General features: G+C 39.7%; 1 protein-coding gene across 6 annotated transcripts in view; it reads right to left on the bottom strand.

Annotated features, from left to right (window-relative positions):
* The window catches only part of IMMP2L (inner mitochondrial membrane peptidase subunit 2), a 961,484-nt gene that overhangs the window by 925,731 nt on the left and 21,939 nt on the right, over positions 1–13,814 (bottom strand). The gene's annotated exons all lie outside the window — the stretch shown is intronic.

Genomic DNA, 13,814 nt, shown 5'->3' with positions numbered 1-13,814 from the left:
TATTCCTAAAGCAATAATATTTTGAATTAGCTAAAGAACTTATTTCCTGCATCAGAATACTTGCTGAACAGCTAAAAAGAAAATACCACATTATTTAGCATTTAAGCTGTGAATGCAATTGGCTTTTAAAAAGTTAAGCAAGCCTGTAAAAGGAAAAAGCATGCCTCTCAAAAGCAAAATCTCAAAACCCTTCAAAAATTAAAACTAAGAAATAAAAGTGAGAAAGGGAAATAAGGAAAAAATAATGACACTGAGAATGTATAAGAAGAAGGACACAAGATAAACAAGAATATTAGAAAGTAAGTGTCAGGCAATAATATGGGTGATGGGGAAATGGCCCCAGAAACACCATGTGACACATATTTCCTAGAGCACAGCTGTCCTACTGTCTACTACTACGTCATACTCATTTATGCTAGTTACTTTTCACAATACCTCTGTTTCTGCCCTGTTTTTATATGGTACAAGAGTCTCCAATGGGTTGGACAGAAAAGGCGATTTTTTAAAACAAATATGCTATTAGGGTCTCATGAAAATCCTATTCTGACCCCATCTCCCCACCATGCCTCAAATACGTTGCTTTCTTTAACTAGAAAGTGAAAGTGAAGTCGTTCAGTCGTGTCCAATTCTTTGGGACCCCGTGGACTGTGGCCTACCAGGCTCCTCCGTCCATGGGATTCTCCAGGCAAGAATACTGGAGTGGGTTGCCATTTCCTTCTAACTCAAATTCACATCAAGAGATAAGGAGCAAAAACATGGCTTTTGGGGAGGGAGGCAGTGGGACAGATTGGGAGACTGGGATTGATATGTATACACTTTGTTGTTGCTGTTGTTTAGTTGCTGTTGTGTCCAACTCTTTGCAACCCCATGGACTGTAGCCCACCAGGCTCTTCTGTCCATGGGATTCTCCAGGCAAGAATACTGGAGTGGGTTGCCATTTCCTTCTAACTCAAATTCACATCAAGAGATGTTGTGTCCAACTCTTTGCAACCCCATGGACTGTAGCCCACCAGGCTCCTCTGTCCATGGGATTCTCCAGGCAGGAATATTGGAGAGGGTTACCATTTCCTTCTCTAATACACTACCATGTGCAAACTAGGTAACTAGTGGGAACCTGCTGTATAGTGCAGGGAGCTCAGCTCGGTGCTCTGCGATGACCTAGATGGGTGGGATGGAGGCTGGGGGTGGGAGGCAGGCCCAAGAGGGAAGGTATATACGTATACATATAACTGATTCACTTCATTGTACAGCAGAGAATAACACAACATTGTAAAGCAACTATACTCCATTTTTTTAAATGACTTTTCCTTTGATCAGAATTGGAAAGAGGATGTAGGCAAGTTTCTTAAGGTAGCCAAGCCCACCAGACCCCAAAGATGGGAAGAGAAGGTCACAAAAAAATGTGAGACCAGGAAATACAAGGTAACCAGCAAACAGCCAGCCAGCCCAGGGACTTATTCTACTCTTCAGAGAATCAGAAATATAAATTAGAAACACAGGCTCCCACAGCAGGGGAAGCACATTAAGGCTCTGATTAGTCTGTCAAAAATAAAGCCTGTCCAAACTATGGTGGCAATTTTTGGAAGGCTGCCACAGCCAGTCCACAGCAGCTGCATGTCCACGGGGAGCTAACACAGTGGCAGTGCCAGCTCAGAACCAGATAAAGATGCAGCCGGATAAGAAGATTCACGCAATATAAATGGAGAGCAACAGTAACCAAGGTCTTGAGAGCAAGTGGCTGTGGTCTTTTAAGCTTTTAAGTATAAGTGCACCCTCAGGCCCACACACTTGTTGAAATGGCAACAAAGGCCAAGCTGGCAACAGGTTTTGTTTTGTTTTTTTAAAGGCAGCCTAGAGGTCAGAGTACAAAGACGCTCCTCCTGTACAGCCTGGGGATTGAGGCAGATGGAGCACAGCACTCTATGGACTCGAAAGTCCAGGGATCGTGACGAGCCCCTGGTGAACATTACAGCATATGGAGCTGAGATGCTTATTTAGATTGCTCCCCGTACAGAAATGCCTTCTTTTGATTCTGCTTCCTTGCTGGTATATTAGAAGATTCTGTTTCAGATATCTGTGAAATTTCATTAACACGCAATGGCCTAAAGTTACAATGTATCTGTATTTAAAATTACTCATAGAAATATGGAAGGGTGTGGAAAAAAATGATTTAATAAGATAAGCACGGATCTGCAATGAACTATAATGACCCCTACTACATAATTCCAAAGAATTATCAGAAGGTGGAGAAATAAAGCAATTTAAAAAGCCCTCCATTATTATAATTATTATTTTGTGGATCTGTTTCCAAATACTTGACCAGTAAGAGTTGATGGCTGTCAAATATAGCTTAGCAGAGTATTACGGAACATTCCATCAGTTCAATATAAGACTCTTTAAATGAATTACTGTGATATTAGAGAAGTAGTTAGTCAAATACAAGACTTCCCAGGTGGCTCAGTGGTAAAGAATCTGCCTGCCAAGAGGGAGGCATGGATTTGATCCCTGCCCTGGAGAAGGAAATGGCAACCCACTCCAGTATTTTTGCCTGGGAAAGCCCATGGTCTGAGAAGCCTGGCGGACTACAGTCCACGGGGTTGCAAGAGTCAGACACAACTTAGCAACTAAACGACAAGCCAAATACATAAATGGAACTGTCAAGGGACCTATGGGGGTCTAGATATATTTCTGCAAATTCCTTGTCAGGTCTCCCTTCAAAATGAGTAATCCAATTCCCATCTTTTTAAGAGTGGGTTGGTCTTAGAAAGAGACTTGCTTCTAGCAAAGAGAATGTGGTTGAACTGATGTTGTGTGACTTCTGAAGCTAGTCAAAAAAAAGGTAGCTTTCTCTTGCCTCTCTCTGCTTGATGACTACCTCTAGGCAAGCAGGCACCAGGTCCAGAGGACAGCCAGACCTAGCAAAAGTTCAATCAGAGAACAACTGAGGCCCCCTCCCTGCAAGAGCCAGCACCCTCTGGCCAGACATGGGAGTGAGCCACCTGTAAGGCAGATGCTCCTGCCTCAGTTAAGCCCTCATATGACAGTGGTTCCAGTTGAAATCTTAACCTCAACCTTAAAAGAAATCATGAGCTGGAATTGTGGAGCTGAGCTGCTCCCAAATTTCTCACCTATGGAAACTATGAAAGAGAATAAACGTTTAAAGCCACTGAGTTTGGAGGTAATTTATTTTACAGAAATAACTAACGTAATAGTAAACCCAGAAATAAATACAAAGACACAAAGAAATTGGGTATATGATAAAGACTTTCACACTGATAGAGAGGAGCTTAAATTAACCAATGATGTTAAATAATCAGGGTTTGGAGGGAGAAAAAAAAGGCGGATATTCATTTTACTCATCATAAAAAGATAAATTCCAGATAATTCAAAGATTAAATATAAGAAATAAACACAAATGCAATAAAAGAAAATAAAGGCAGACAGTCTTTTAGGAGTAGAAATAGGCATTTTTAAACATTTTACAAATCCAGGAAACATAAAAAAGATTGATGGATTTCACTTCATAAAAATCAAAACATCTCATAAATAAGATTATAAAATAATCAGCATGATATTAAAAATTGCAATATATATTAATCCCAAAGGTGTAATATCTCTAAAATCACACAATTCTTATTTTTTAAAAAGGCAAATGTTCTGAGAGAAAAGTGAGTAACGTGAAATACATGAAAGGCACTTGACTGAAAGCAAAATAAAATATGGATGTTATACCGAGGTATAAAAAATGTTCAATCACATTAATAATAAAGCCAATACAAATAAAAACAAAATATCGCCTCTTTAACCTATCAGACTGGCAAAGATTCAGAAAACCAAAACCATCCTGTGCAGGAACACAGAATTTCCCATGCTCTCCTGGGAGCATAAATAGGTACAATCTTTCTTGAAAGCAACATTGCAATAAGGACCAAGGTGTTATGCAAACACATACCTCTGATGCAGAGACACCACTTCCTGGGTACAATGATATCTAGAATTTTCAGTACACCACTCTTTATAATAGTGAAAAACTGAAAACAGCCTAAACATCCACAAAAAATAAAGAAATGAACTTCGACATGCATATAGTAAAATCACTTGCAATCACTGAAGAGGACATTGTATAGCTATAGTGTTTGACATTGTCCTAAGAGAAAGTGGGAAGACACTAAGTATAACATGAACTCATTTATGTGAAATATTATATACACACATCATCACGAAAAGAGGTCAGATGAACAGCAGGCACACAGATAATGAGAGTAGTATTTACTGGCAGTCAAGGGATTTTTACTTTCTTCTTTATTCTTTCCCATATTATTAAAATTCTCTATAATGTGTATATATTATGTTTATATACTAAAGCAAATTAACATTAGCCTCTTCTGCAACAACAGGTATTTCTTTAATGTAAATTAGTTCACATGCAGGAAAGTCTCATTTCCTGCCTTCAAGACTCTCCACTATAGTAAACTATCCAAGGAAGCTGAGAGTAGCAGATGAAGAAATGAAAAGTATTTCCCCCTGTGTTTAAAATAAAACTGATAAGTCAACACCAGTTGAAAGACCAGACTTTTAACTTTGATGAAAATGGTCTCTGTTAAAAGTGAGTAACTTTAAGGACCAAAAACTCAAAGGAGGAAATTCAGGGTGTAAGGCCAAGGACTGATGGTGATGCTGGGTATAAATGCTAGTTGAGATTTAATCATGCTGTTATTTTTATTGCAATTGTCATTTCTTGGTGCCAGTTCTGTTTACAAAATTCCACTGGTTTCAAACCATCTGTTCCCAACCCTATTTTCCCTAGAAGTTCTATTACGTTTAGCACAAGATTTTGCAGAATTAAAGATTTTCCAGGAATGCAAACATGGCGGGAAGAGAGAACTGCCTCTGCTATTCTGAGTAAAACACAGAGGTAGAGAAACATTCTATAAGTAAAAAAGAAAAATGAAAAGAAACATTAAACTTTATTTTGATTCAGTAAGAGTTTCTAAGAAAAGATGTGAAATACAGGCAAAACAATCTCAATATTCTTGGTTTTGACCACACATTTATATACATATAGCTATGCAAGTCAGAAAAGTCTAAGCAAGATGGAAAATTAAACAGGCATCAATTACAGTGGATGAAGGGGCATTAATTCGATTAACTTTTTTAAGTGGCACAAACAGGATAGTTTTTTTTTTTTCTGATATAAAAAAATTCTGGAAGTGGGCAGTTTAAACTGACCTTATATTGCCCACCATGGCAGTTCACCTGTCTTTTTTTAAGTTATCTTATTAAGCTTATCTTATTATTGATATACCAAAAGCTATACATATTTAATGTATCCAAAACGTGTTAAGTTTAGAGACAAGTATACACTCACGAAAGGAGAAAAGGAAAGATATAAGCATCTGAATGCAGAGTTCCAAAGAATAGCAAGAAGAGATAAGAAAGCCTTCTTCAGCAATCGACGCAAAGAAATAGAGGAAAACAACAGAATGGGAAAGACTAGGGATCTCTTCAAGAAAATCAGAGATACCAAAGGAACATTTCATGCAAAGATGGGCTTGATAAAGGACAGAAATGGTATGGACCTAACAGAAGCAGAAGATATTAAGAAGAGGTGGCAAGAATACACAGAAGAACTGTACAAAAAAGATCTTCATGACCCAGATAATCACGATGGTGTGATCACTCACCTAGAGCCAGACATCCTGGAATGTGAAGTCAAGTGGGCCTTAGGAAGCATCATTACAAACAAAGCTAGTGGAGGTGACAGAATTCCAGTTGAGGTATTCCAAATCCTGAAAGATGATGCTGTGAAAGTGCTGCACTCAATATGCCAGCACATTTGGAAAACTCAGCAGTGGCCACAGGACTGGAAAAGGGCAGTTTTCATTCCAATCCCTAAGAGAGGCAATGCCAAAGAATGCTCAAACTACCACACAATTGCACTCATCTCATATGCTAGTAAAGTAATGCTCAAAATTCTCCAAGCCAGGCTTCAGCAATATGTGAACCATGAACTTCCTGATGTTCACGCTGGCTTTAGAAAAGGCAGAGGAACCAGAGATCAAATTGCCAACATCTGCTGGATCATGGAAAAAGCAAGAGAGTTCCAGAAAAGCATCTATTTCTGCTTTATTGACTATGCCAAAGCCTTTGACTGTGTGGATCACAATCAACTGTGGAAAATTCTGAAAGAGATGGGAATACCAGACCACCTGACCTGCCTCTTGAGAAATCTGTATGCAGGTCAGGAAGCAACAGTTAGAACTGGACATGGAACAATAGACTGGTTCCAAATAGGAAAAGGAGTACGTCAAGGCTGTATATTGTCACCCTGTTTATTTAACTTATATGCAGAGTATATCATGAGAAACGCTGGACTGGAAGAAACACAAGCTGGAATCAAGATTGCCGGGAGAAATATCAATAACCTCAGATATGCAGATGACACCACCCTTATGGCAGAAAGTGAAGAGGAACTCAAAAGCCTCTTGATGAAGGTGAAAGTGGAGAGTGAATAAGTTGGCTTAAAGCTCAACATTCAGAAAACGAAGATCATGGCATCCAGTCCCATCACTTCATGGGAAATAGATGGGGAAACAGTGGAAACAGTGTCAGATTTTATTTTTCTGGGCTCCAAAATCACTACAGATGGTGACTGCAGCCATGAAATTAAAAGACGCTTACTCCTTGGAAGGAAAGTTATGACCAACCTCGATAGCATATTCAAAAGCAGAGACATTACTTTGCCAACAAAGGTCTGTCTAGTCAAGGCTATGGTTTTTCCTGTGGTCATGTATGGATGTGAGAGTTGGACTGTGAAGAAGGCTGAGCGCGGAAGAATTGATGCTTTTGAACTGTGGTGTTGGAGAAGACTCTTGAGAGTCCCTTGGACTGCAAGGAGATCCAACCAGTCCATTCTGAAGGAGATCAGCCCTGGGATTTCTTTGGAAGGAATGATGCTAAAGCTGAAACTCCAGTACTTTGGCCACCTCATGCGAAGAGTTGACTCACTGGAAAAGACTCTGATGCTGGGAGGGATTGGGGGCAAGAGGAGAAGGGGACGACAGAGGATGAGATGGCTGGATGGCATCACTGACTCAATGGACGTGAGTCTGAATGAACTCCGGGAGTTGGTGATGGACAGGGAGGCCTGGCGTGCTGCAATTCATGGGGTCACAAAGGGTCGGACACGACTGAGCAACTGATCTGATCTGATACACTCATGAAACCATCACCACAATATATGTATCATAAACATAGCACACCCCTCCAAAAGTTTTCTCCCACCATCTTTTAATCCCATTAATTTTTGAATATCATATTTAATTACATGTTCAAGCTGGATTTAGAAAAAGTAGAGGAACCAGAGATCAAATCACCAACATTCATTAGATCACAGAAAAAGCAAGCGAATTCCAGAAAAACATCTACTTCTGCTTCATTGACTATGCTAAAGCCCTTGATTGTGTGAATCACAACAAAAAACCATGGAAAATTCTTAGAGATGGGAATACCAGATCACCTTACCTGCCTCCTGAGAAACCTGTATGCAGGTAAAAAAGCAACAGTTAGAACCGGACATGGAACAGACCAGTTCAAAATTGGGAAAGGAGTCTGTCAAGGCTGTAAATTGTCACCCTGCTTATTTAACTAATACGCAGAGTACATCATGCTGGACTAGATGAAGCACAAGCTGGAGTCAAGACTTTCAGGAGAAATATCAGTAACCTCAGATATGCAGATGATACTATATGGCAGAAAGCGAAGAGGAACTAAAGAGCCTCTTGATGAAGGTGAAAGAGGAGAGTGAAAAAGTTGGTTTAAAACTCGGCATTTAAAAAACTAAGATCATGGCCTCTGGTCCCATCACTTCATAGGCAATAGATGAGGGAACAATGGAAATAGTGACAGACTTTATTTTCTTGGGCTCCAAAATCACTGCAGATGGTGACTGCAGCCATGAAATTAAAAGACACTTGCTCCTTGGAAGAAAAGCTATGACAAGCCTAGACAGCATATTAAAAAACAGACACTACTCTGCCAACAAAGGTCTGTCTAGTCAAAGCTATGGTTTTTCCAGTAGTCATGTATGGATGTGAGAGTTGGACTATGAAGAAAGCTGAGTGCCGAAGAATTGATGCTTATGAACTGTGGTGTTCAATAAGACTCTTGAGAGTCCCTTGGACTGCAAGGAGATCAAATCAGTCAATCCTAAAGGAAATCAACCCTGAATATTCATTGGAAGGACTGATGCTGAAGCTCCAATTCTTTGGCCACCTGATGCAAACAGCCGACTCATTAGAAAAGACCCTGATGCTGGGAAAGATTGAAAAAAGGTGGAGAAGGGGACTACAGAGGATGAGACAGTTGAATGGCATCATCAACTCAATGGACGTAAGTTTGAGCAAGCTCTGGGAGATGGTGAAGGACAGAGAAGACTGGCAGTGCTGCAGTCCATGGGTCACAAAGAGTTGGACAGGACTGAGAGGCTGAACAACAACAATAGCTGAGGGAGGTGGAGGAGAAATGCAAACAATGAGGGGAGCAGTTCTGAAACTATTTTACATACATTGTAGAACTGAGCAAAGGAGAAATGGTGTTAGCTGGGAGCCAGGGTGCTCACTATGGAAAAGAGGAGATACAAATACACATAGGAGAACCAAGGAATAACCTTTCACGCACCTAAAAGCAAAGACACCCTAGTAGCAAAGAGTATATCTAGAACTTGAATACTAGGTTCTAATATGATTTGTTACAATAAAGAACCAGGGCTCTTCAAGAAAGGATTGATTCCAGGGCTGGGCAGAGAAGGTATAGAATGGAAAGTAAAATGGAAAAGTGTGTGAATCTAAATGATTTCAAATGTACCGTTTTAGTAATTACATCAGCAGTATAGAATGATTAGACCTTTGCAGGTTTAAGAAACATTAAAATTATCTAAACCTAAAGAATATGGGATGAGGGTGGTGAGGCCGGGGGGAACTGAGTGATGATTACCAAAAAAAGAGAATGGAGCTGGCATCTCTTCCTTCAGCATTTACTCCTTTGATGCCAATAAACATTTATTGAGTACCTGTTATGTGCTAGGCATCATACCAGGGTCTTTACTGAAAGAATGAAGATATATCTGTGTATCTGTATAGATACTGAACATTAAACATTGTTCTTTTGAATTACACTAGCCTCATGATAAGGTTAAAAGGGTCATAAAAATAAGATGAAGAAAGACAGATTTCATAAAGGATAGAGGTGATTGGGAATGTTATGGAAAGACAAACTACACTGTATTCTATAATCTTTGGCCCTTCTACTCTCAGAGAATGACTTTATCACCCAAACAGCTTCCCCAAGGGTCAACATGGTACTTAACCAAAGGGATCTCACCTGAAAAAATACAAAGGGTAACTTTTCTGGCTTGAAGTCCTTTAATATGTTTCCACTTCCTATAGCACATCATGTTCTAGCCAAACCCAGCAACACAGCATTTATCACACTTGATTTTCTCATCCTCACCTCCAATTAGCTGTGAGCTGTATGAGGGCAGGGACACTTGTTCACTGCCATACCTCAGTGCCCCGCAATGAAGTGTTCAATATTCAATACAGCTTTATCAATGAATAAATCATTTCCAATAACATTACTAAAAATAATTCTTCATTTAATGATTTTTAGTACGCTAACCTCAAAATTTCCTGTCCAGGTCAACTATTTATTTATTTTAATATAAATTTATTTTAATTGGAGGTTAATTACTTTACAATATTGTATTGGTTTTGCCATACATCAACATGAATCTGCCACGGGTGTACATGTGTTCCCCATCCTGAACCCCCCTCCCACCTCCCTCCCCATACCATCCCTCTGGGTAATCCCAGTGCACCAGCCCCAAGCATCCTGTATCCTGCATTGAACCTGGACTGGCAACTCGTTTCATACATGATATTATACATGTTTCAATGCCATTCTCCCAAATCATCCCACCCTCTCCCTCTCCCACAGAGTCCAAAAGACTGTTCTAGACATCTGTGTCTCTTTTGCTGCCTCGTACACAGGGTTATCGTTGTCATCTTTCTAAATTCCATATATATGCGTTAGTATACTGTATTGGTGTTTTTCTTTCTGGCTTACTTCACTCTGTATAATAGGCTCCAGTTTCATCCACCTCATTAGAACTGATTCAAATGTATTCTTTTTAATGGCTGAGTAATACTCCATTGTGTGTATGTACCAAAGCTTTCTTATCCATTCATCTGCTGATGGACATCTAGGTTGCTTCCATGTCCTGACTATTATAAACAGTGCTGTGATGAACATTGGGGTACACGTGTCTCTTTCAATTCTGGTTTCCTCAGTGTGTATGCCCAGCAGTGGGATTGCTGGATCATAAAGCAGTTCTATTTCCAGTTTTTTAAGGAATCTCCACACTGTTCTCCATCGTGGCTAAACTAGTTTGCATTCCCACCAACAGTGTATTAGGGTTCCCTTTTCTCCACACCCTCTCCAGCATTCATTGCTTGTAGACTTTTGGATCGCAGCCATTCTGACTGGCGTGAAATGGTACCTCATTGTGGTTTTGATTTGCATTTCAGAATGGGAGAAAATAATAGCAAATGAAGCAACCGACAAACAACTAATCTCAAAAATATACAAGCAACTCCTGCAGCTCAATTCCAGAAAAATAAACGACCCAATCAAAAAATGGGCCAAAGAACTAAATAGACATTTCTCCAAAGAAGTCATACAGATGGCTAACAAACACATGAAAAGGTGCTCAGGTCAACTATTTATATTAGATTCAGAACAAGATGGCTATTGGAGATGCGTGGGTTGAGAAAAGGCAATTATCCAGTCACATGAAACAAACTGTGAGTTGTATGTGTGTGCACACACAGGTGAGCATGTGTGTATGTTTATCTGATTATCCTCATCTCTCATCTGGTGTGTGTGTGTGTGTGTGTGTGTGTGTGTGTGTGTGTGTGTGGTGTGTGTGTGTGTAACTTCCAGAGGTTTTTTGCTTTTTGTTTTTTTTAGTGCTTTTTTATTTTTTTCTTCAATAAATCATAGCACAGCACTCATTTCTAAAGGCAGTAAGGATGGGTAACAAGGATCAAGTAACTTTCACAATCCATTCAATTACCAGACAGTAAGAACTTTCTTTAAAGGCTTACTTTTACAAAGTATTTAGCTTGTTTTTCCTTAAAAGCAGTGTTTTTCAAACCATGCTCCATGGTGTCCTGAGGATTCCCTAGGGCCAAAAGAAGCAGGCACTAAGTGAGCAGAGCTCTGAGCCCCGACTCCTGGCTTCAATCAGAGCCACTATGCTTTTATCTTTTTTTTTTCTTAAATAATAATTGAATTCCAAAAACAAATTTTCCTTGAAAAAGCACTCATCATATTAAAATAAGAAGAAAAGAAAAAAGGTCAAAAAAATCACCACCTTAAAGAATCAGTGGTAGATTGAGGCTCACACTCTATAATTCAAGCCCTTAATGTCTTTCATATTTCTTGTTTAGAGTACATTCATCTCTGTCATGTTTATAGGCCCTTATTTGTGCTAAAATGAGAAATACCATTTGAATACAGAAATATCTAGGTAGAAAGAAAATAGCATGAGTTTTGAGAAGTGTATTTAATCTCCGATGCAGCTGTTTCTAAATTTATTTATCTTATAATGTTTAATGGCATTATTTATGTACCAATCTTCAAGTTAACAATTCATAACACAGAATACCAAAATAATCTAATTGAACAACAGAAAACCCCACTGTAAATGCCAGCTGCTGCTGTTTTCATGTACTATCGACAAATATCCCATCTCACTTTAATACTCTTAGGAAAAAGATCATCTTAAGTGGATAAACCCACCAAACTCACATTTAATGAGCAATTTTAGCTATTTTGCCAAGAAACAGAAGAGGAACAAGGTAACTGAAACCAGGCCCTCTAACACACAACATTCAGAAGACCAGTGGGGAGAGTTTGATCTGCTGTTGAACACACTCATAGATGAGAAGCAGAAGTGGGATTCTCTCAAATAGAAGGCTTCTGCTACCTTTGCACAACAGCATGGGGATTGTGGAATGGTACACGCTAGAGAACACATGCTATAAGTTGAAATTGTTAGTCACTCAGTCATCCAACTCTTTGTGACCCCATGGACTGTAGCCCACCAGGCTCCTCTGTCCATGGAATTTTCCCAGGCAAGAATACTAGAGTGGGTTGCCATTCCCCTCTCCAGGAGATCCTCCCGACACAAGGGTCAAACCTGAGTCTCCCGCATTGCAGGCAGATTCTTTACATCTCAGCCACCAGGGAAATCCCAGAACACCTGCTAAACACCCACAATCAAGTCTCAACTCTGTATTAATACTAAATTGTGTGTGTGTGCTTAGTCTCTCAGTCGTGTCTGACTCTTTGTGACCCCACGGACTGTAGCTCACGAGGCTCCTCCGTCCATAGGGATTCTCCAGGCAAGAATACTGGAGTGGGTTGCTATGGCCTCCTTCAGGGGAACTTCCCAACCCAGGGATCAAACCCAGGTCTCCTGAATGGCAGGCAGATTCTTTACTATCTGAGCCACCAGGGAAGCCAAGCAGTAAGTTAGGGGAATCCAAAATCTTTAGAGCTGAACACATATAATTATTGATAAGATCTAATAAGCTGAGAAAGTTTAAAAGATAAACTGAGGTATATTAAAATGCTAACAGTTTCTTTGAGCAAAAATCAATTCAAACAGGTCAGTGCCAAACCAAAAGTGGTGAGGAATGCTACACTAAGAGGAGTTCAAGGAGACAGTTTTAAACCGAAAAGAAGGAAGCAAAGAATGGAAATATTTAATTGGCTTCAGATGAAAGCTGAGTTGGTGGCTGGTGATTTGTTGTCCTTAGGTTTCAATTTTGTAAATTTGAAGCATCTACAGGCTTAGATTTTGGCTTAAATAGGTCACTCCCCATGGCATTAGAGCTACCTCAATCAAATGGCCTCCTTGTTTAACAGAAGCAACCAACCTCATTTTTACCTCTTCTGGGAAAACTTACGTGAGTATTCTGACTCACAGAGTCATCTTCCACCCCTCAACTCCTCTGGCATGTACTAGTCACACCCACATATGCCGGCCAGTATTGTTATATTTTATAGAATGTCCGTTCTCCCCAGCTAGACTGTGAGCCATCAACAAGTAAGCACCATGTTTCACTCCTTCCTATATATCCTAAAAGTCTGAGAATTTTACTATGCATTTGCAGGTGCTAAATAAATATTTCTTGACTGCTTGCTTAATTTTACATATGGTTTGTATTAATACCCACTTACAATGTTGATGGAAAGACAGTTTGGCATGGTTGTATCTGACACTCCATGCTTTTAAACACCTGGGAGCATAAGGGAGTAGTCGGTCAGCCAGAACAGCCTGTGTTGAGATTCACCCAATCAATCTGATAATACCTCCATGCATATATCACTCCCAAAGAACCAAGTACCCAGCCTCTCCTAGAGCCAAACCTCTTCTCCTCTTCCCATGCTCAGTACCAAATTAAAAATCAGAAAACTTGGATTCAAGACCCAATTATGCCAAGGACTAGGCAATACATTTCATCTACATAAGTAGACTAACTCTAAGGTTCTCTGCTCTATCTATAATTCTATGAGACTAATTTCAAACTTTTACCTTCCACTTCAGAAATTCATGGAATGGTCCCTTCCTCCCATACTAAAATTACTTGTCTTTCATGATACCACTCATCATTATAATCATTGCACCTGTGCTCCAACACCTTTCGGACTTCTGTAAGTTAACATACTCATGAAAGTATGTTCAT

The sequence above is a fragment of the Bos taurus genome, chromosome 4 (genome assembly GCF_002263795.3).
Source record: "Bos taurus isolate L1 Dominette 01449 registration number 42190680 breed Hereford chromosome 4, ARS-UCD2.0, whole genome shotgun sequence".
Classification (NCBI taxonomy): Eukaryota; Metazoa; Chordata; class Mammalia; order Artiodactyla; family Bovidae; genus Bos; species Bos taurus.
Note: the sequence above shows the minus strand (reverse complement) of the source record. Positions and strands in the feature narration are given on the sequence as shown.